This window comes from Heterocephalus glaber, unplaced genomic scaffold, assembly GCF_053883595.1.
Source record: "Heterocephalus glaber isolate CG9 unplaced genomic scaffold, H.glaber_assembly_v1.0 deba00000896, whole genome shotgun sequence".
Classification (NCBI taxonomy): Eukaryota; Metazoa; Chordata; class Mammalia; order Rodentia; family Bathyergidae; genus Heterocephalus; species Heterocephalus glaber.
Window position 1 is genome coordinate 2,901,195 of NW_028258170.1, and position 24,570 is coordinate 2,925,764.

Below are 24,570 nucleotides of genomic sequence, written 5' to 3' on the forward strand. Positions count from 1 at the left end.
TCTTGGGCCTCTTCCATTTGCAAAAGATCTACTTCCCTACTTCCTACCTTCTGTCTTTTATTCTCCTCTTTATTTGTATATTGTGTTTCTCATATAAAGTCCTAACTCATAGAGATGGTTACTCATCAGCAGAGATACAGTAGGAGGATAAGTCTTTGATTGATGTTTTGGCAATGGTTACTGAAACTGGCCACTGTCTCTGTGAGTAAATACTGCAGAGGGAAGCCACACATTTACATAAACCCTGTGTATTTATTCATGAGGACAGAGGGAACTGCGAAGGTGGGGCTGGAAGGGTTTCTGGGCAGAGATAATCTCAAAGGCAGTTCCTCTCCCAGACTTGCTCTGGAGCTGGACCCAGGCATCTCCAGAAGTTTTGGGAGAAAGAAGCCTGAGTTCCAAGGACAAAAACATGTGGCTGCACCCTGGGCATCAATGGGAGAAGAAAACTAAAAAATAAAACCCAATGAACCAACAAACTAAACAAAAAACAAGCCCTGGAAGAATTGGTTTCAGAAAATTTCTAACCCAGGGAACCTTTTATAAACTGCTGACATTTGGTAGCTGGACTTGCTTTACAGATGGCTGCTTAGTTCTAGGCCTTCTATAGGCCTAATTCCTATGTCAAAGTTATGAAAACTGAGTCCCAATAAGGCAAATGGAATCTTGCTGCTGAAGTCACTGAGCTTTCTTTGAGATCCAAATTCCATTTAAACATAAAGCTGATGCATCCACTCCTGGGGGAGTTTGCTATCAGAATAAGTGCAGGACGGAGTGAGGCTTCCTGAACACACAGAGTGAAGCAAGAATGGGCAAGTAAGAGAAGCACAGTTTTCTTCCTTTTCTGTTAATTACTTGAGGGTTTTGTTTCCTGGAAAACATAGATCTTTCTCCCCTCCCTCCCTTCCTTCCTTCTTTCCTTCTCTTTCTCCTTCCTCTCCTCTCCTCTCCCCTCCCCTCCTCTCTCTCTTCTCCTCTCCTCTTCTCTTCCCTCCTCTCCTCCTCCTCTCCTCTCCCCTCCCCTCCTCTCTCTCTTCTCCTCTCCTCTTCTCTTCCCTCCTCTCCTCCTCCTCCCCTCTTCCTCCTCTCCTCTCCCTTCTCTCCTCTCCTCTTCTCTTCCCTCCTCTCCTCTCCCCTCCCTCCTCTCCTCTCAATCCTCTCCTCTTCCCTCCTCTCCTCTCCCCTCTCTCCTCTCCTCTGCTCTCTCTCCTCTCCCCTCCCCTCACTCCCCTCCCATCTGTCTCCTCTTCTCTCCTCTCCTTTCTCTCCCTTCTTTTCTTTTTTACAGTGAACTGAGATGACTATTACACTGGTTGCACATGCTTTGTGGTATAGTGAATTATGGCAGAGTCTATTTTAAATATTGTTGAGTCTGCCAGGAAACAGGTGATGTGACAACTTTCAATATTGAGCTTTACAAAATCTAACACTTGCTCTTTACTAGTATACATGAAGAGCAATCTGTGACCTTCATTTGCCAATATTTTTCTCTCATGTTCATACTAAGGACTAGAGCCAGCAAGTGAGTTTGATAAAAGCTTTGCAACATTGCAAAATATTTCAGCATTTTCTTAAAAGATTTCCTCACATTACACTAAGCCTGTATTTTCCCCCTTTCAAAAATTTATTTTCTTTGTTTCACTGCTTCCCTTTCCATTCCCTCTCCTGCTCTAGCTCCTGCCCTCCTTTCTCTCCACTCCATCTTACTGTTTTCTGTCCTCTTCCTCTCTCTCCATGGCCCTTTCTCCTGTTTCCTTTAAATGTTGCTTTGTTTAAATGTTGTTCTTATATTTGCCAGAGAGGTAGGCTCCACTAAGCATAATTTGAATAGTGAAATGGGTTTAAGAGCCATGTTTGGAAGGCATATCATTTTCTTGTGTTGATGTATAGCTTCAGTAAATGAATTAATAAAATGAAATGACAAAAACTGCCACAAAAAACAAGAAAGCAAAATAAAAAATAAATTATTGTGTTAAGAAGGCATTTTCCAACACTGAAATTCCACCTCACCCCACAAAGAATGGCTGCTATCAAGAAATCAACCACTAACAAATGCTGGCAGGGGTGTGGAGAGAAAGGAACCCTTCTCCATTGTTGGTGGGAGTGCAGACTGGAGCAACCACTGTGGAAATCAGTATGGAGATACCTCAAAGAACTAGGATTAGAGGTCCCATTTGACCCAGCTATTCTCCTACTGGATATCTTCCCCAAATAATTAAAAGAATCATACAACTGCGATATATGTGCACCTATGTTTATAGCGGCACAGTTTGTAATAGCTAAGGTTTGGAAACTGCCCAAGTGCCCATCAACTGGAAACTGGATAAAGAAGATGTGGGGTTTTTTTTTGTTTTTTTTTTTTTTTATAGAATGGCGTACTATTCAGCCATAAAGAAAGAGAAACTAGAGTCATTTATAGCTAAATGGATGCATATTGAGGCCATAGTCTTAGGTGAAATAAATAGGACAGACATGTGTAAATACTGAATAGTATCTCTAGTGTGAGAAATTGAAAGTGTAAACAAGGATGAAAATGATTAAAAGGAATAATTGATAATTTGAAATAGAAAAAGGTCCAAAGGTGGGGGGGGGGTTGGAGGGGAAGGGGAAAGGGAAGAAGGGAAAGGAAAAATTATGAGAAAGAAAAAAATGGAAACAAAGTCTGTGTAAATAGGGAAGGGTGGTGGGGGTGAAGGGTGCATAGGTAATGGGGAAAAAATAAGAACTAAGATACATCATGTTCAGGTACAAATACCCAATGATAAATGTAAATGTATTGTATACCTAAAATGTACCAATTAATATATAAATTTTTAAAATGCTCATTTACAAAACATTAAATAAATCATATGCTTTCTTTTAAAAATAGGAATGCATTTTCCTTTCCCCCTCTTTTCGTTGCTTCTGTCTCTCTTTCTCCCTTTTAATGAGATGATATTTATTTTGACATTTGTCCTTATCTCTCTCATTTTGCTTGATAGCTTAAGTGTTCATAATTTTTGCACTTTAGAGGTATTTACAGAATACTGTTAAAATTTTCTTTAGTGACATTTTAATGAGGAGAGGCAAATTGTGTAACAATTATAAAATGTTGAAAATGACTTTTATCTGCACAACAATCCCATAGGTACATTTATCTTTATATAAACAAAACACAGAGGCATGGAATGAATTCCTGAAATGAATTCATTCAAATTAGCAGAAAAATTTGTACTTTTTCTTTGGTGAGTATGTCTATCCACTCTCAAGTAAACTACACACATATTTGTGTGTGTGTTGTGTATATGCTGAGTATTTGGCCAGTCATGGATTGGCTCATGAACCTTGGCAAAGGTATTTTGCTTTTCTTTCTCCCCTCCATTAAGTTTATTGGTACATTTTAAGTATAAAATACAGTTGCATACATCATTGGGATCTTGTACCATTACATGAGTATCCTGGTTATTGTGTTTTTCCCCTTCCCCTGCCCTCCCTTCACCCCCTACACCCTTCCCTATTTGCAAAGACTTTGTTTCCATTTTTATCTTTTTCTCATATTTTTTTTTCAATTCTTTCCTTTCCCCTACCCCTCCCACTTCCCCTGCTATTTTAGACCTTTACTATTACATAATATCAATTATATATTTTTAAAATTACAATATCAAGATCTAGGAGATATTACCACAAATTTTACAGAATTTAAAAGGACATAGAAAACATATGACAAAAATATGTTTTCAAATAAATTTGACAACTTCTAAGAAGTACCTTGGAAGACAAATTAATGAAACTAACTCTGGAGGAAATATAAAATTTGAATAGCACCTATTAAAGAAAGCATATTCCTAGCTTGAAAATCTACCTATATGACAACAACAGGCTCATATACATTTAAACTGATAAATTATATCAAACATTTAAAGCAGAAAAAAAGGAACACTTCTCCCCTCATTTTAGAAACTCAACATTGTGCTAATCCTAAAACTGGATAAAGATAATAGAAGAAGAAAGTATGAACATAGATAGAAATTTGTTTAACAAAACGAACTATTAGAAGTCAGATCTGCCAGTATGTGGAAAGTGGTTTTATTATAGGGATGGCAGTGTTGGCTCAGCATTGGAAGATCCACCCCCAGAAGTCATCATTTTAACAGAGGAAAGGAAAAAGCCATATGATCCTGTCACTAGTTGGAGAAAAAGTATTGGACTAAATTCCACAGCTGTTTATGGCAAAAGCTATCAGGAGACTAGAAGGAGTACAGAACTTTCTCAACAGATTAAAGACATGTACTCCATACCTCCAGCAAAAATGCCCTGTATGAATGGAAAATATATAATGCTTTCTCCCTAAGGTGGGAAACAAGGACAGATGTGCCTACTCTTCATCTGTCCATTAAACTTTGAAACATAGGCCTAAACCAAAAGAATCTGGCAATTAAATGACACAATTAGGATAAAATTGACAAGATAGAAGCAAAATCTTTGTTTGTAGATGAAATGATCATCTACAGAGAAAATACTAAGAAATCTCTAGGAGCCCCTAGAACCTGTATTTGAATTTACTAGGACTAGAAAACAAAAGGTATATATAAAATTCAGGTCTATGTACCCTTGCTGTAAATGAAGAATTGGATGTTGAAATTTAAAATTATATAGGAGTACAAAGGACCTGGAAAAGTGAAAAGAAAAAGAAATAAAAAAACAGTGTTGGAAGATGTTTAGTACCTAATTTGAAGACTTTCTCTAAAGCTACAGTGATCAAGGCAATGTTGCTGTAAGGAAAGACATATAGATCATTGGAATTAAGGAGAATCTAGAAATAGAACCACACATATATGGTCCACTGAGTTTTGAAAGATTAACATTAACATTTTATAGAATATAGACTCAGTTCAAGAGATGAGAAAAAGATAGTGTTTTCAGCAAATGGCACTAGAACACCTGGTATCCATATATAAAAAATTAACCTCAACCATTTATTTTCATACATAAAAATAACTTGAAAGGATTTATGAACATAAATATGAAAGACTAAAACTATAAATCTTTAAGAAGAAATTATAAGGGAAAACATTTATGAATTTAGGGTAGGCAAGAACTTGCTAGGGCACAAAAAACCATGATATATAAAAGAAAAAAAAATTGATAAATGAGATTCCATCAAAATTTAGAACTTTAAATGAAATTGTTAAAATGAAAAGTGGTCCTCAAACAGACCATATTTACAATGCACTTACCTATGACAGGAATATATAAAGAACTCTTACAGCATTAATAGACAACCCAATTAAAAAGTAGACACAAGGATAAATAGCCAGTACAGCACAAGGAAACATGTGCAACACTAGAATCAGAAAAATACTTATCAGTACAATAACAAGATAGAATTATACACTCATTAGGGAGATGAAGTTAAAAGTTGTAAAAGCATTGTCATGACTTTTTCTTTTTGTTGGATTCTCCCCCTTTTTGTTTAATTTGTCACACCCAATGGATTCATTCTGCTGGGCTTTCTGGGGTTGTGATCCTCATTGTCTTTTCCTAAGATACTGTCTAAAATTTTTGGATTGTTGGTTTGGTATTCATAAAGTTCCTAAGGTTCTCTTTATCATGAAAATATCTTATTTCTTCATCAGTTTTGAAAGATAGTTTTGCAAGGTACATCAATCTGGGTTGGAGGCTGTTTTTCCTTTAAGGCTTGAAATATGTCACTCCAAGCTCTTCTTTCCTTGAGGATTTGCACTGAAAGTCTGCTGTGATTCTGATGGGCTTTCCTTTGTATGTGATTTGTTTCTTTTCTCTCACTGCTTGTAGAATTTTGTTCTTCCGTTGGGTTCCTCGAATCCTAACTATTATATCCCTATGTGTAGATTTTGTTTTTGATCAAGGCTAGATGGAATCCTATATCCCTCACTTATCTGTATGTCAAGTTCTTTTCCCCTGCTTGGCAAGTTTTCTGACATCTCTTCTGTGAACAGATTTTTTTATGTCATCCGCACTCTCTCCTATTTCTTCATTGACTCTAATTAGTCTTATGCTAGTCTTCTTTGCATCATGTAGCAGCTGCTGGATTGCTTTCTCGTGGTCCCTTACAATTTTAAAGCAATTTTTCTTTTCATGGTCACTAATTGTGATCTTATCTTCTACATCTGAAATTCTGTCCTCAAATTGGTTCATTTTGCTGTGTAGACTTTCAGTGGCATTTTCAATCTCCTGGAAATCTGTTTGCATCTCTTTTATGGATAAAATTTGTTTCCTTTGTTGGGATTTCTTCATGTTCCTCAGATCCTCTATTTTTTGTATCTGTGTCCTCTCTAGATTTATTAATCATGTCTTGCACTATGGGCACAATATTTTCTGTTATCTGCCAAATTGTTTCTGATTTCATTTTTTCCAGATCCTCTTTTGTTGTCAGTTCAGGGAGTCTGGGTGTTTTAGTATCAGAGTATTCCATATTGTTTCCCTTTGGGGTTGATGTAGGTGATCTGAAAGTCTGTTTTTGAGGCTTGTTTATGTGTCTTCTCATTTCCACAGGTGGAGAGGGTGCTGCTAGTGCCCCTATGGGTCACTTCCTCTGCCCTAGGAGTGATGGAATTGTGGCAAGGGAGCCTCCTCCTACTGGGCGCTGGGATTGACTCCCCTCCTCTGCCCTAGGAGCAGTGGAATGGTAGTGGGGGAGCCTCCTCCTGGGCCCTGGGATTGGCTCACCTCCTCTGCTCTAGGAGAGGTGGAATGGCAGCAGAGAGCTTCCTTTTGCTTTTGTGATTTAAGGAACTACACATTTTCTTTTTCCTTTTGCTTTAGAAAATTGAAAACAAAGCAGGAAGTTCTAAAGAACAAAATAAGTTCTCTTCAATTGTCATCAATAGAATATAAAACATAAGGGCCAGGGATTTAGCTCAGTGGTTCCGCTGCCTGCCTCACATGAGCTAGGTCCCAAGTTCGATCCCTGGTACAAAAAAAAGAGAAAAAAATATATAAAACATAAAATTTAAGCCAGGAGTCATGGTGTGCACCTGGAATCTCAGTATTTGGAAGGTGGAGGCAGAAAGATCACAAGATTGAGGTCAGTCTGGGCTACCTCATGAGCTGGATCCCAGCCTGGAATACATAGTGAGGCCTTGCCTCAAAAAAAGTAAAACATTTAACATGATCTTCTGCTTGTCTTGTCTTCTTATTAAACTAGCAAAACAACCATCCAAAGTTACATTTATTCACCAAGTGAAAATCTTGTAGAGAATGGATATGCCTTTTTTTTTCCCTGATGGTCATCTGTCCATAAACTAAACTGACAGAGAGGATGAATAATGTGACTGAGTTCATCCTTCTAGGTTTAACCCAAGATATGAAGCTTCAGAAAATTTCCTTTGGCATGTTTTTAATTGTTTACCTGGTCACCTTGGTGGGTAATATGTTCATTCTGATTACCATGAGCACCAGCAGGGCCCTAGGGTCCCCCATGGACCTCTTCCTGTCTTATTTATCCCTCATAGAGGTTTGCTGCTTTTCATCCATGACTCCCAAGATGTTAGCTGATTCCCTGTCTCTGAGAAAAACCATCTCTTTTACTGGATGCATGACTCAGGTCTTTGCCAAGTATCTTTTTGATGCTGCTGAGATTATCCTTCTCACAGGCATAGCCTATGACCACTATGTGCCCATTTGTAGACCCCTGCATTACGCTGTCATCATAAATCCCAGAAGTGTACAGGCTCCTCATGGGGGTGGCCTGGGCTGGAGGCTTTGTCCATGCAACCATTCAGATCTGCTTCACAATCTGCCTGCCCTTCTGTGGCCCCAATGTCATTGAACACTTTATGTGGGACTTGTACCCTCTGTTGAAAATCATCTGCATGGACACCCATACCCTTGGTTTCTTTGTCATTGCCAACAGTGGCTTCATCTGCCTATTGAACTTCCTCCACTTGATGGTGTCCTACATGATCATCCTGTGCATTCTGTAGTCTCACAGCTTGGAGGGACAGCAGAAAAACCTCTCCACCTTTGTCTCTCACATCACTGTGGTCATCTTATTCTTCATACCCTTCACATTTGTGTATCTGTGCCTAGTGGCTGCTTTCCCCATGGATAAAGCACTGGCTGTGTTTTATTTTTTTAAATATTTTTTATTATTTATATATTAATTGGTACATTTTAAGTATACAATACATTTACACTTATAATTGGGTGTTTGTACCTGAAAATGATGTATCTTAGTTCTTATTTTTCCCCCATTACCTATATGCCTTTCACCCCCACCAAGCTTCCTTATTTACATAGACTTTGTTTCCATTTTTTTCTTTCTCATAATTTTTCCTTTCCCTTCTTCCCTTTGCCCTTCCCCTCCTACCACCCCTAATCCCCTGGACCTTTTCCTATTTCAACTTATCAGTTATTCCTTTTAATCATTTTCATCCTTATTTACACTTTCAGTTTCTCACTCTAAAGATAATATTTGGTATTTACACATGTGTGTCCTATTTATTTCACTTAAGAGTATGGCCCCAATAACCATCCATTTAGCTATAAATGTCTCTAGTTTCTCATTCTTTATGGCTGAGTAGTACTCCATTTTATAAAAAAAGCCACATCTTCTTTATCGAGTTTCCAGTTAATGGGCACTGGGCTGTTTCCAAGCTTTAGCTATTACAAACTGTGCCACTATAAACATAGGTGCAGATATATCACTGTGGTATGATTCTTTTAATACTTTGAGGAAGATTCCCAGTAGGGGAATAGCTGGGTCAAATGGGACCTGTAGTCCTAGTTCTTTGAGGTGTCTCCATACTGACTTCCACAGTGGTTGCACCAACCTACATTCCCACCAGCAATAGAGAAGCATTCCTTTCTCTCCACACCTCCGCCAGCATTTGTTATTCATTGATTTCTTGATAGCAGCAATTCTTTCTGGGTGAGGTGGAATCTCAGTGTTGTTTTCATCTACATCTCTCGAATGACCAGTGATGTTGAACATTTTTTAATTTATTTATTGGCTGTTTTTACTACTTTGTCTGAGAAATGTCTGTTCATTTTGGATGCTCATTTTTGAATTGGGTCTTTGAATTTGGGGGGTCTGATTTTTTTCAATTCTTTATATATTCTAGATAGTAGACATTTGTCTGAGGTACAGCTGCTAAAAATTTCTTCCTATATTGTAGGTGGTCTGTTAGCTCTGTTGGTAGAGTCTCTTGCAGTGCAGAAGCTTTTTAATATGATGAGATCTCATTTGTTGATTCTTTGTGTTAGCTCCCATGCTACTGGTTTTGTTCATAAAGTCTTTTCCTATGCCAATGTCCTTGACAGTTCTACCTAACTTATCTTCCAGAAAGTTTACTGTTTCTGTCTTGATATTTAGCTCTTTAATCCAGTTTGATCTTAGTTTAGTGCATGGTGATAGCTATAGGTCTAGTTTTAATCTTTGGCAGGTTGAGATCCAGTTTTTCCAACACCATTCATTGAACAGGCTATGTTTCCTACAATGAGGGTGATTGGCTCCTTTGTCAAAGATGAGGTGACTGAGTATGTCTGGAGTTGTTTCTGCATCTTCTAATCTATTCCATTGATCTTTGGGTCTGTTTCTTTGCCAGTACCATGCTGTTTTAATCAAAGTAGATTTGTAGTATAGTTTCAAGTTGGGGATTGTGATACCCCCAGCCATGTCTCTGTTGCCTAGAATTGCTTTTGCTATTCTACGTTTCCTCTGCTTCCAAATGAATTTTTGAATAGTTTTCTCTTGTTCTGTGAAGTATATTTTTGGAATTTCAATCGGTATTACATTAAGTCTTTATATTATTTTTGGAAGCCTGCGTTTGTGCCTTGCTTAAATGTCTTCTCATTTTTGTTTTTGGTACTGTCCTTGGTTTAATTCCTGGGTTGATATTTCAAAATTGCTTAATGCAGGTATCTTTGTTGCTTGTGTTTAAAACCCTTGTGGAATGATTGCTTTTCAGAGGTGTCTTCCAGATATGGCTTATGTTTATGTTTTGAGGCTCTAATGACTCTGAGGCTATTTTATTTTGCTTATACCAGGAACAAAAGCTTATTAGATAAATCACAACAAGTTATGCCAAATGTTATAATCAGCAATACCATAGCATCAAGAGCAGCTTAGAAAATGATGATTTTTGGTAGTTATTAATCTATCACATTTAACTATATGAAGTATAATCCCCTGTGTCTCTGTAGTGTGGGACCAGGTAGCAGAAGAGTCAGAAGGTGGAGGGTGGTGGAATGGAACAGGGCCTTGCAGGTGCCCAAATGTCTAAGTGCAATGCCAGATGGAGGGAGGGCTCCAAGCCACTCCCTGGACCTCACCATGCTATGGGCAGAAACAGGAACACAGCTGAGGAGCTTCATGCTGCTTGGCTGACCCGAGGACAATGGCTGTGTTTTATACCATGATAATGCCTATGTTAAACCCTTTAATCTATGCTCTCAGAAATGCAAAGGTGAAAAATGCTGTGAAGAAACTCTGGGTCCAAATTTGACTTTGATGGAGAAACAATCACAAAAAAATTACTGTCCTTTGAATATTGCAGAAAAAAGCATAAGATACCTAAGATTTCAGGCCAAGTAAAATGCACATATTAAAGTATGTTGTTGGCAGTAGACAGGACCTTTAAGGAAAGGCTTCAGCACTCAATTGTTTACCATTATAAAAAATCCCATTCAGATCTAGGCATTGATCATATGGTTATCAAATTGCCAGAATCAGTGTATGTTCTTCAGAGCTAGCTCTAGAAACATAATGCAGCAGGACTATTGTTTTCTAGGCATATCTGCATTTTAAATAAATTATCTAGATGTTTCTTAGCAGATGATCTATGCTTACATTTGGTTCAATAGTGTTACATACTATGCTTGTTTCCTCAGTCTATTAATGAATCACCCTACTGTAAATTTCCTGGGAAGATCTTGCACAGCAGAAAATATGAGAATTATGATCATCCCATTTTTCATAAATCATTCAATGTATATACACTATATTTTCAATTACTCAAAAACATTCTCAGAAAACAGAAATGCACCTAATTTCCCTGTTCCTTCTGTGATGAGTAATGCTCCAAGCTGACTGGTGCTATAGGAAAGTTAGGTTTGGAGTGACTTTCAATTTGCTTGGTCATTTCTCTCCTGTCCTTTCCTGTTTTTCTGAGCTTCTTTGGCTTTTTGCCTCCATCTCTGGGGCTGATAAATTTATGGGTGTGATTTTCTCTTGACAAACCTGCTTAAGGCTCAAAGAGTAACTTTACTATGAATCTATGTCAATACAGCATGCAACCAGGATATGACCAGACATAAAATAAAATTAGTTTAGAGGAGATGGCACAGGGATATGCTCAAAGTCTGGATTCAGATTTCCTCTGTTTTTGGTGACTTGGCAAAGTTTTTAATCTCTTTCTTCCATGACCATTTTTGTCTATAATATGAGGAGTAATAGTATCTCTCTCATAATATTTTGGGCCATTTAAAATGCTTATTAAAAGCATCAGGCACATAATAAACAATATAAAAGTGTTTTAAAGACAAAAACATCCATTGGTGTTTCCCCATCTTTTGCCCTGTATTTCTTCTAGAACTAGGAGGATGTTCATTATTTCTGTATGAAGAACTCTGTGAATCTTTCACTGGTTCCTGTGCCATTAGGGGAAATATATATCACTTTGTATGGTCAATCCTGTGTCATACAACTGTTTCCTTGAAGTTTAGCAAAGGACCTTATTGACTTTTAGAGTCATTACTTGGGCCCTAGGAATTCCATTAGAGTTTTGGATGATCCAGAAGGATTCAGGAAATGAGGTCAATAGAGTTAGTATTCAATTGTATCTCTTTAGTTTATATAACATTGTATGCATTTCACAGTATTTCAGAATCTGAGTTCCTATGTACAATGAAAATGTAGTATACATTTCATAAGGCTATTTAATCGAGATGGATAACACATTGTGTGCAAAATATACAGGATTATGCTTGTCACTGAGTGGATGCATAATAAATGTCACAGTCTTTACAGCTTATCTCACTTCATCACCAGTGTCTCATTTTTGTTTGACTTTTTAAAAGAACCACAATTTACTTTTACACTATTTACCATTCAACTCTATGTAGATATTATCTTAGGAGGGCATGAAGAGATTTCTGAATCCTGAGAGTAAGTCCTCCCACATTAATGCAGTGTGAATAAGATTAACTCTTAACAATTAACTATAAAATCTGAATGTCTCCCAGATGAAAGTCAGGTTAAGCAGGACCTCAAAATATAATGCGGACAAATGTTTCAGACTCCACATATGAGTGAGATCATGTGATAGTTCTCATTCGGTGCTGGGCTTATTTCAGTAAACTCACTGATTTTCAAATCCATTCATGTTGTTGGAAGTAACAGGATTTCATTCTTCTTTATGCCTGAGTAGTACTCCATTGTATGTATACGCAACATTTTCTTTATCCATTCATCCACTGATAGACACCTAGCCTGGTTCTATATCTTAGCTTTTGTGAATTTTGTGATAATAAGCATTAATATGTGGTCTCTTTGATTCCTTTGGGTATGTGACTGTTAATCCTGTTATGTCAACTTCTTTGCATTAAGAAATGCCTATCAGAGTAGTAGAGCTTGCTCTTTGCTGTACCTGGGTGAGTCCTGGAGGTGTGGCCTCAGGTAGTATATGCTTTACCTTGCCTGCTCCTCTCCCTACACACTTGCTGGCCTCCATGAATTATGCAGCTTGGCTCCACTGAACCCTTCTGCATGATGTTCCTGTCTTGGAATCATGAACAAGAATTCTTCCAAAACATGAGCTAAATTAGTTGAACAGAAAATTCTCAATAATTTATTTTTAATTTTTTTAATTCTCAAGAATTTAAAATGACCAATGAGTATATGAAAAAAATATGGTCAACCTCTTTATTCATTAGGGAAATGAAAATCAAAAGACATCTGAGTTTCCATCTTCCTGCAGTCAGAGTGGCTATCATCAGGAATACTAAAGACAATAAATGCTGATGAGGATGCAGAAAAATGGAAACTTCTACACTGTTGGTGGGAATGTAAATTAGTGCAGCTACTATGGAAATCAGTAGGGAGATTCTTCAGAACATGAAAAATAGAATTACCATGTGACTCTGAACAATTTTCTTGGTAACATTTGCACAGTCTATTTATCTGTATTCCATTTTTGTCTTTCTCCCAACCAGGGCTCAAATTCTATCAATGTGGAGGCACTGGCTAATTTTTCATGACTGCCTTTGCAGAATCTGGAATGGACTTGGCACAGAGTAAATGATGAATAAATAGTTACTGAATAAATACCCACCCTTCCCACTCTAAACCCTAAGTGCATGTTTAAGAGGGGCCCTTGCTCACTGGAATGTTTCTGAAATGGATGAGTCTGCATTCTCGGTGATAAATTGAAATGGACACCTTTGGCTCAGTTTAGTAGAACAGCCAGCGTCCTTAGCCAATGGCACCAAATCACCTGTAGCTTGAAGGGGTTTAGTAGGTGCAGTTATGTAGCCTAAGGAAACCACAGCAGAGTTAAATCACAGAACCTCTGGGAGTAACTTGCAGAAGCACATCTGTTACACAGCAATGCCAGGAGAAGTGCAGCCGGGCTCCTGCTTCTCTGACCTCAGAGACACTCGGACTCTGAGGTCACAGGCAGAATCCAACCTCGGACAACCAGTGTCCAGCTCACAGCCTTGCACGGATGTTCCCGGTTGGCAGAACGCAATCCTAGCTGTGTACCCAAGTGGCTTTTGTGTCAGTCAGTGGGCCAATAGGTTGGAAATGAATGGCTCAAGGTGCACTGGAGAGGTCTTGGGCAGCCCCACACTCCTGGTTGTCACTGCAGCTGGAGACGATGTCTCAAAATAGATGTTATTTATCCCATCAAGAATTATTTCTACATAAATGATGGATGCTACATTTCTGATCAACACGTAGACATTAAAGCAAATATAAAGGACCAGGAGAAAGCTGAAGAGTAGGAAAAATATTGCTGCCACAGTTACTCAAATATTTATTTAAGTTTCATGAAATACTTGTTGTCCTATTAATTGTAGTGAGTTCTGAAGTAGAAACACAAATGATTAGAAGTTATCTTACTTTTGGGGACCAACATAGCATAGCATATAATTTGATAATTACTCTTAAGTAGCTATTCTAATTTAAGATGTTTATTAGGAGATTTCTTAAATTTAAAAATTATTTTGTTGATTCTCTTTTTAAATAGTATTTGTCTTTATTTTATGAAATTCACATAAAACATGATGTTTTAATATACACAGAAGTGGTTACTACAGATAAGCAATTTAGCACAACCATTATCTACACAGTGATCTTTTTCTTAGCTTTCGTGAGAAGACTGAAAAATCTACCTTCTTAGAAAATTTCCTATATCCCATACAGTATTTATGACTGCAGATTTTATGCTGCACTTTAGATCCCTCTATATATTTTCATGCACAATGGTAAGTTTGTACTCTTCTACCTATCTCTCTCCATTTTCCCCATCTTTTCTCCCCCTGCCTCTGGTAGCCACTGTTATATTCTGTTTCTCTGGGGTTTTTTTTGTTTGACTCGACACATTAGAGTGATGTACTGGAAAATAAAAATGGCAAGGGAGTGGAATGATCAAATAAGATTAAAAAGGGTCATTTTTACTGCTTCAGGAAAATATTTTGTTGCAAGCCAAAATGCAAATAGATTTGGTAGGAACAACTGCAGTGGACCAGGGATATAGCAGTATGGTGAGAATGATCAAAGTTGCAGCATATGATTAACAGCAAGGGAGCAGGACTGAAGAAATGGATGAATAAATGACAGGAGGGAAATAAAGGAGTGAGGGACATAGTCAGAATCTGGCCTGAAGAAAAACAAGGAAGGAGGGATAATTTTATTAAACAGAGAAAACCTAGGAAGGAATAGATTTACTGTAAAAAATGAGTTTACATTTGTAAATACTAGATTAATCTCTAATTAAGTGGAGAATTAGGGGGTAAATAGTGGCGAACACACAAATTTCAGACTGCTTGAAGCATTTGAGACTGTGATAGTATGTGACATACATTGCATCCTGTGAAATCGCAATGGTTTTACTGTGTTCCTCTTCTCCTGTTCACATTTATACGTTGAGGTCCTAACTTCCAGTACTTCAGAATGCAACCTTACTTGAAGTCAGGATTCTTGCAGAGGTAATCAAGGTAAAAGACTATGAAGGTGGTCCTAGTCCAATGACTGCTATGACTGGCATCCTTTTTAGAAGGGGAAATTCAGCCCCAGGGGCCTGCTTCTAAGTCGTTCATCTCCAAAGCAAGTAGAGAGGCCAGGAACAACACTGTCCTTTGTAGTCTTCTGGAGGAAGCTGCACTGTTGATGCCTTGATTTTGAATTTCTGAGACATTAAATTCCTGTTGTTTAAAACACCTTGTTTGTGCTATTTGTTACAGCAGCTCTAACAAAAGAATACAGCTTTTGTTACTGGGAAGCAGGGTGCTGCTAATTAATATCTAGAAATGTAGAAGTAGTTCTGGGACTGAGTAATGTGTAAATTCAGGAAGAGTTGGGGGATGCTTGGTAAAAAGAGCTTAAATTGCCTTGAGGAAAGAAAACTTTGATAGAAATAATGGCTGTTCAAAGGTAATTCGGCTTAGGGCTTGTAAAGAAAGATGAAAGCTGTAGAAAAGGCAACTACTGCCTTAGAGAATACTTATGAATAGAATGTTGCTAAAAATGAATGTTAATGTTCTTGTGGCTGTGGTCTCAAATGGAAACAAGGAGCATGTAACTGGAAAATAGAAGAAAGACAATCGTTTTAGAGAAGAAGCATTAGCAATTAATATAATGGGTTTTGGCCTATACATATGGTTTTGCATTCATAATATATTCTAGCACTAATGAATATATATAAATTGCTTTATGCATGTCTTCAGTGTTATTCCTTTGTGACTTTATATGTGGTGCATTTTTGCATGGAATTTCCTTCTATTCTCTTTTGTTCTCTTTATTTCTCCTTTAAACTCTTCTAAAGCATCCCTTCCTTTGAGAAGCCTTCCCAGACTGCATTGAATTTAAAAATTCTGGAACTTTGAATTCATAGCAAATATATATATATACATATATATATATATATTTAACATATATATGTTAGAATTATATATATATTTAATATATATGTTAAAAAATTAAATTTGTCTTTAATTGTCTATACCCATTATGTATCAAATCACTAAGGGGAGGGGACTCTGTCTTACTCTGCTCAGGAACCCAGAGGTCTTCAGCAGGTTGTCTGATGCAGGCAGCTAAAATTTTATAGCTCATGAACAAATAAAAGTTAACATTATAATGCTCTAATTATTTTTCATTGTTTCCCAGGTAAACTGCTTTTCATACCTGAAGCTGGATAGAGTAAGAGATGGAACCTAGAAACAGTGTTACTCACTTTATCCTCTTGGGCTTCACACAGAATACAAAGGGGCAGAAAACACTTTCTGTCATGTTCCTGTTCTTCTACATTTTGACCATGGTGGGAAATCTGCTCATCATCATGACTGTGACTATCAGCAAGACCCTGGACTCACCAATGTACTTCTGTCTTGCTAACTTATCACTTATTGACATTGTTTATTCAGCTGCCATTTCTACAAAGTTGATTTTAGACTTATTCTTTGGGAGAACTATCATATGCTTCAGGGTTTATATGACTCAGCTCTTCACAGAACACCTCTTTTGTGGCTCAGAGGTCTTCCTCCTTCTGGTGATGGCCTATGACCACTATGTGGCCATCTGTAAGCCCTTGCATTACTTGGTTGTCATGAGGCAGTGGGTGTGTGTGGCATTGCTGGCAGTGTTCTGGGATGGAGGCTTTTTACACTCAATAATTCAGCTCAGCACTGTGTATGGACTCCCGTTCTGTGGCCCCAATGTCATCGATCACTTTGTGTATGACAGGTACCCTTTGCTGAAACTCGTCTGCACTAACACCCATGTCGTTGACCTCTTAGTGGTGTCCAATGGAGGACTGATCTGCTCCATGGAGTTTGCACTCCTGCTTCTATCATATGGGGCCATCTTGCACTCTCTTAAGAACTTCAGTCAGGAAAGGGAGGCAGAGGGCTCTCTCCACCTGTGGCTCCCACATCATTGTGGTTGTTCTCTTCTTTGTTCCCTGTATTTTTATGTATGTGAAACCAGCTAAGACTTTCCCCATAGACAAATCACTCAGTGTGTTTTACACCATCATTACCCCCATGCTGAACCCCCTAATCTATACCCTGAGAAACTCAAACATGACAAATGCTATGAAAATCTCTGGACAAGGAAAGCCATGTGGGATAAGTGATCCCCACTATGAGGGGATTCATTTGGCCATAATGCTATATTCTTAGGATCTGTAGCCTTCTGAAATCACATGCTAACTTCTCTTCCTTCCAAAGTTTTTCAGTTAAAGAAGGTGCTGTATGGTTGTGCTATTAATATGTTTCTCTGCTGTAGCACAATGTCTTGTCACTGTACCTAGTAAATTGTGAAGCATAAATAGTAAGGAGTCAATAAATAATATGTAATACATTTGTGAATGACAGTTTAGATCATTACACTGATTTTTATTCAATTTCTGCATTTAGTTTTTCTTGTACCTTAGACTTTCTTTTATGTTGTTTTCATTATAGTAGTAAAATATGTAAATGCTATGCAGACTCCTCTTTATTTCTATTTTATTTACATTACATATAACACTTTTAGTGCCCTGGTTTTATTTGGAATGTGTAATCCATAATAATATTAAAAATAGAACCCAAACAAATGGTAAAAATGCAGAACAAGTCTGCTTATCTCTCCCCAGGGTCTCCCAGTGCTGCTCTCAGATGCAGGTGCCCTACTAAGTTTCTAAGATACTTTGAGTAAGAAATATTATCATTTGTGACAAAGTTGAACTTGAAGGACATTATGTTAAGATAAGACTGGATACAGAGAAAAACACTGCATGATATAGTTGATAACAATCTACTGTATACTTGAATTTTGATAAGAGAGAAGATCTTAAACTTTCTCAATACAAAAAGTTAATAAAAAATTGTAATGATTAAAGTGTTGGATGTGTCATGTAGCTTAATTGTGGTAATCACTTCACTATATATATATATATATATATATATATATATGAATACACCACACTGTACACCAGAAGCATCTATTGTTTGTATTTGTCAATTATGCAAGAAGGAAGCTGAAAAATAAAAAAGTAAAAAACAAAACAATACTATTAAAATATGACTACTATGCAGTGCAATTTAACATTTCTTTGCAGTGCCTTTTTTTTTTTTTTTGGTACCGAGGATTGAACTTGGGTCCTTGTACTTGCAGGGCAGGTGGCAGAACCACTGAGTTAAATCCCCAGCCTCTGCAGTGCCTTTTGTCTATCAAGTATATTCCAGTAGTGATTTACATTTATTATAGCTCAATTTAATTTAGGCTGTCCATTTGTCTTTGTAGTGATGTTATCAATATTATGGTTGTATTCATGTGTGGAAATATTTGTCTTCTTATAAAAATCCAAAGAAATAAGACAGAAAAATTATTAGATATAAAAGAAAAAGATAGATTCAAAAATAACAATAGGCAAGGATTTCAATGTTCCCCATTCACCAATGGACAGAAAATCAGCAAAGAAATATTAGATATAAATTACACTATGCACCAAATGGACCCAATAGACAATGGAACATTTCATGCAATAGCTGCAGAATACATATGAACAAAGAGCTATGATGTCCCCATGATGTAGATTAATCTCTAAAACTTCTCCCTGCAGGGACCCAGAGTGAAGCTCTGAATTGAATGAATTGCTGAGCAATTCATCCAACCCTCTGTCACCTTGGCCACAAAACATGTTGACTGGTCTGTATCCGTCACGGATTTTGGTCTGGTGCAGACATTGACCTGTATGCTCCTCTCATGAGAATTTTCCACAATGGGACCTTTGACTTGTACTCTTCTCCTACAGCACCAGGTGAGCCTGTTCTCTTGTGGGGTTTGGGCCAGGTGGTGCTGCTGACCTGTACCACTGTCTGTGGAATTTTGCCAGGAAATGGTGTTGGACGCATACTTCATGTAGATCCTTGCTGCTAGAGTTGTAATTAACTCTGTTTCCCTGTTAGTCCCAGTTAGTTCTCACAAGTCTTCTCTCTCACAAAGCCTATTTTTAGGTATTTTCATTGGTCTCTTGGTGGGAAATCCACTGTATCTCCCAGTACCAGGGCTCCAGTTAATATGGCTGGATCCTATTCACCCCTGGAAGAGAATGAAATTCTACCATTTACACTAACATGGGTGAGTATGTTAAAATGAAACAAGTCAGGCACAGATAGAAAAATACTGCAAGTTTTCATTTATGTGTGAAATATAAAACATTAGACTCATAAAACTAGACAGTAGAATATTGATTGCCAGAAATTAGCTAACCAATGAGGACATGGGGAAATGATCAAAGGATATAAAATTTCAGGTAAGAGGAATAGGTCAAGAGCTATATTGAACAACATTGTGACTATAGTTAACAGAAATGTACAATTTTTTAAATAATATTTTCCTAAAAGAGGCTAAGAGTAGATTATAAATGCTCTCGCCAAAAAAGAAAATACTGTTTGGGCAATAATGTATTATTTAGTTCAACTTAGACATGTACAATATGTGCAATATGTATATATTTCAAAACAGTGTATTATGTATCATAAATATTTTCAATTTTAAATTTAAAAAACCAAACATTAACTTTGTTTCCATTTAAAACAATGAAATCACAAAGGAAGTCCCTGTTCATCAAATGAAATAACAGAGTAACCAAAGTGAAAAAATAGAGACTTTGTGACAGATATACAATAAAGAATTAGTACACAAGATATATAATGACAATTTAATAACAATAGGAAAACAAATAAACAGCAAAACCTAAATATGCATTTCATAGAAGATTAGAAAAAATAATTGTGAGTAAACACATGAAAATATGCTCAACTTTAGAGGAAATACAATGCAAATTAAAATCCCAGTGAATGGGCAGCCATGCACACATTACATTCACAAAAATATTAATCATTTCACAGAGTCAGGCATTTTATCAGTGGATGTAGAGCAACCAAACCACACTATATTGCTAGTCGGATTGTAATGCATAAGATAGCCTCAGTGGAAACATGCAATCACCTGTAAAAGAGAATAATAAATATCCTACTTGCCATGAAGAATTTCAGTTAAAAAAGAAAACTCCTAAAAGTATACGTGATGTTTCATATTGTAATGAAAGCAATTCTATCTTCTTCCCAGTTTACGGTGTTTTAGATTGCAGCAGATTGAGGAAACTATTATTTATATTCACATTTTCTTTACTCATTTTTTTCTTTCATGAAGACAAAATAAGAATACCAAAAATGCACATGATAAACAGTGAGAAGAATCACAAAAGCATGTTGATACATTGGATCAGAGTGTTTTCCAAAGCACAGTGCATCCTCAGTAACCAAGTACTAGAAGACAGCTACAAAAGTTGTTGTGCTAACAGAATAATTAACATAAAAAAGAAAACTCATTCTTTTGTCTAGAAAAATTAATCTAAGTACCAGCAAGATTTCTTTCTCATTAATTTGGATGATATTAACCTTTCAAAAGTAGCCTCAACATATTTCAATTCTTTTTTTATCCCTTTCCCCTCTCCTTCTGAACCCTCTCTAAGTCCCATTCCCATTTGCAAAATATCTGTCTCCCTAGCTCCTTTCATTTATATTTTATTTTGCTATTTATTTATTCACTTATTTTTTTTGGTCCATTATAAGAGAAAGCGTGCAATCTTCAAGACTTTGTTTCTTATTTATTTCACTTAACATTATAGTCTCAAGATATATCCATTTTCCTATAAATGACTCAAGTTTATCTTTCTTTATTACAGAGTAGTACCCCATTGTGTGCAAATACTATATATGTTTTCATCCATTTATCTGTTGATGGACATATACGAAGCTTCCAAGATTTAGCTATTATGAGGAATGTGGTGATTGTGTACTGAAAACATATACTAATAAAAAACAAAAATTGCAAAAGTCCTTTCTGAAATGGCTACAGGATCTATGACATAATATAATAACTTTTGTTATTATAAAAAGCAGTTTGTTTTCCTTATTTGTTAATTTAAATCTCATTTCAATAAAAATTGAAAAACATAAAGTTTCAAAGTGACCTTTTATTTTAATCAACTGGATATATATTTTCTTTCATCCTCTCTTGTTCTCTATAGAATTGATCTTAATTACAGAAGAGAATGTCTTGTACTCTTTGATGGCTTTATATAAGTAAAATAAGCAGCCATAGAGACTCCATTGTGTTGGCAACAGCATCTCTGTTAGACTTTATCGTGTGGGTGGAATTCCTAGCAAATAATCTGAGTGTCAGTCACACATTTATATTCAATCAATATTTTACATCCAATACCAGAGTTTTTTCATAGAATTTTTCATTTCTGAATTTCTCAAGGTGTATATTAAAGGAAACAGCATGGGAGTAATAACTGTAAATACCACAGATAGATTTATCAGCAGGAAAGGTAGAAACAGGTCTAACATAAAGAAAAATACAGGGAACAAAAAAGAGGACTACCACAGTGATATGTGAGCCACAGGTAGAAAGGGCCTTGTGCCTCCCTTCCTGACCGTGAGTTTTAAGAGCATTTATGATGATTCCATAGGAGATGAGGAGGAGGAGGAAGCTCACCATACAGATGGATCCACCATTGGCCAACACAGTGAGGCCAATTAGGTAGGTGTCAGTGCATGCAAGGTCCAGTAATGGGTACATGCCACAGACAAAGTGATTGACAATATTGGAGCCACAGAAGGGGAGATTATTCACAAACACAAGTTGAATCACAGAGTGTGCAAAACCTCCAGCCCAGGACATTACCAGAAAAGGATGCAAACCTGTCAGTTCATGATGGTCAAATAGTGCAGAGGCTTACAAATGGCCACAGAGTGGTCATAGGCCATTGTCACCAGAAGGAAGACCTCAGTGGCAGCAAATAGGTGCTCTATAAAGAGCTGGCCCATGCAGGCTGGGAAAGAAATGGTCTTCCTATCGCTGAGCAGGTCTATCAGCAACTTGGTTGAGAAGATAGTGGAATAAATAGCATCTCTGAGTGACAGACAGGCAAGAAAGAAGTACATCGGGGAGCCCAAGGAGAGGCTGGCAAGGACAGTCACCCTGATAAGCAGGTTGCCCAGCATTGTCACAGCGTAGATGAGTAAAACCATGACAAATAATGCTTTTTGTACACTAGGATCCTGAATGAGGCCCAGGAGGACAAATTCTGAGACATTGTTACTGTGTCCCATTTAGCCTTCTAGAAGGCTCACTTCAGAGATGCAAGTCAAGAGAGCAGAACCTGCCCTGAAACTGCAAATAGGACATGGATTCATGCTGGCATAGAATGCATCTTCTTCCTTATGTCTTCTAAAGTGGTGAGCACAAAGGAAACATTTAGTTAATAGCTTTCATTTTTCTATTTGAAGAAACCCAATAATCCTTTTCTTGGTGATTCTATTTCTCCTCAGATTATTTTTTGTGGGGAAGATCTGCTGTTAATGGTTCTATCTCTGTCCTAGATGACAATCTGTAGAGAAGATTAGTAAAAAAACTCAATCACCATTCATATATTTAATAACTCCTTCTAGTAAATATGTCATGTCTTGACCTAGAAGTCAACAGGGAAAGTGTTCTTGATGCCAAGCCATGTTCCTCTAGTGGTGACAAAAAATTCTAAATATGTGAGCTAACATAGACTGAGTGACTTTAGTTCACAGTATTTGTGTGCAATTACTGTATGATCTATGTGACACTAAAGATTACTCCTTTTCTGAAATATTCAGCTGAATACTGTTGAACCCTCCCACACTAGATAGTCTTTCATACATCAAAGAGTGTTCAGTCTTTTTGAGTATCTTGATGTCTTAATATAATTGATTTTGAAATGCATCAAATAATTGAAAAATGATACAGCATATTGATCCCTGGAGTAATTACTCTATTTAGATATTAATCCTGTCCATTTTATTTTTGTCTGTACCAAGTTCCTAGCAAATTTGTTTTTATATCCTTATTTTTAGCAATTATTTGTAATTGAACTGAACTAATTTATGCCTAGGAATAAGCAATGTATTAAAAGCTACTACTCTATTTGATTTTCATGACTGTTAGAGTAAGCAAGATACTAAGAAAAAGAAAAGTAGGAAATTAAAAGAGGGGTAGAGAATAGTGTGACCTGGTGTTGTATATAAGACTTCTTATGTACTAAGGATTCTGAAAAATAGAATTCAGTGTGGAGATTCCAAAAAGCAATCTCCCAGAGGGAGAAGTCCAGCCTCACACAGCGTGAAAAGGAATGGATTTGAGTGATTTTTTAAACATGACTAAGGATAATTTTCAGCACATTGAAAAATAAAGGAATTGAATTAGAAGAGGTCAGAACCCTTTCCACTCCAACTATTCACAACACTAGTAGAGCAGGCCTACCACTTCTTACCCTGTATATGTTTTCTATTTTTCATATTTTATCAGTAAATAGCAATTTGCATGCTCATTACAGTTACTTCAAAAATGCCAGGCTGTAGTAAGTGAGATGGACTGTCGACAGGGACCAAATAATAACTCCAAGTACTTCATCCAGTGTCTACCTAAGCAGGACCCCAAAATCCTCGGAGAGAGTAAGGCACAGTCATGATGCCGCTGGGCTGCTGTGCTGGAGTTGCAATCCCAGCTTAGTTCCCTACTGTCTGGGAGACACTGGGCAGCTTAATAAATGTCCCTCTGTCTCCATTTCATCATGTTAGCATGGGGATTCTCTGCAGCATCTATGTCTTGAGGTTATTTTTATTAGATGTAAAATGTCTAGAACACTGTAGGACCTCAGATAAAATCTAAAAAATGTACTTATTATTACTGTTTTTCACTGTTTCACTATAAGCATCAATCTCTGACAATTTAATCAGAATAATAAACATAGTCTAGGACACAAAATAGTGTACTTAAAACTTTCAACCTTTTTTGGGGCATAGATTTAAATTATGTCTTAGGAATTTTCTATTTTCTTATATATGAGTACTAGCACTGTTTGCCTGTGATATATTGTGGCAAGAAGCAAGAGAATTACATGCACATGTATGTGGTACCTGAGGAAGATGTGTGCAGGAAGAGTCTGAGGTGTGTTTGAAGCTAGCTGTGAGGAACCTTCTTCAGTCTCATTCATAGCAGTCCTCTCGCCTGATTCAGGAGATGAGCCACTGCGGTAGCTATGGGCCAAAAGACCATACCGGTTGAAGATAAAAACAGATATGTCCAATGCTCTTATTTTCATGACTTACTTTCTGAAATGTTCACTCTCCTTAATTATCAGTTTCAATTTCAACAGAACAAAACTATTTTTCATTTTCATTGTCTGTGTGTTAAAAATAAGGTACATAAAGCTTGCTCTAATCTATCATGCATATCATGAAAAAAACTGAAAGATACTATATTTTTCATCTCTCAAGTTGAACTTTTAAAATTTTTCTAGA

At 36.9% G+C, this 24,570-nt stretch overlaps 3 pseudogenes; 2 read left to right on the plus strand and 1 right to left on the minus strand.

The window, feature by feature from the left end:
- Window positions 1–7,279: 7,279 nt before the first annotated feature.
- Window positions 7,280–10,466, plus strand: LOC101714853 (olfactory receptor 4C12-like; annotated as a pseudogene).
- A 5,914-nt stretch (window positions 10,467–16,380) lies between these two features.
- LOC101715214 (olfactory receptor 4A47-like) lies at window positions 16,381–18,002 on the plus strand (annotated as a pseudogene).
- A 767-nt stretch (window positions 18,003–18,769) lies between these two features.
- LOC101715570 (olfactory receptor 4A5-like) lies at window positions 18,770–22,353 on the minus strand (annotated as a pseudogene).
- Between the last annotated feature and the right edge of the window lie 2,217 nt (window positions 22,354–24,570).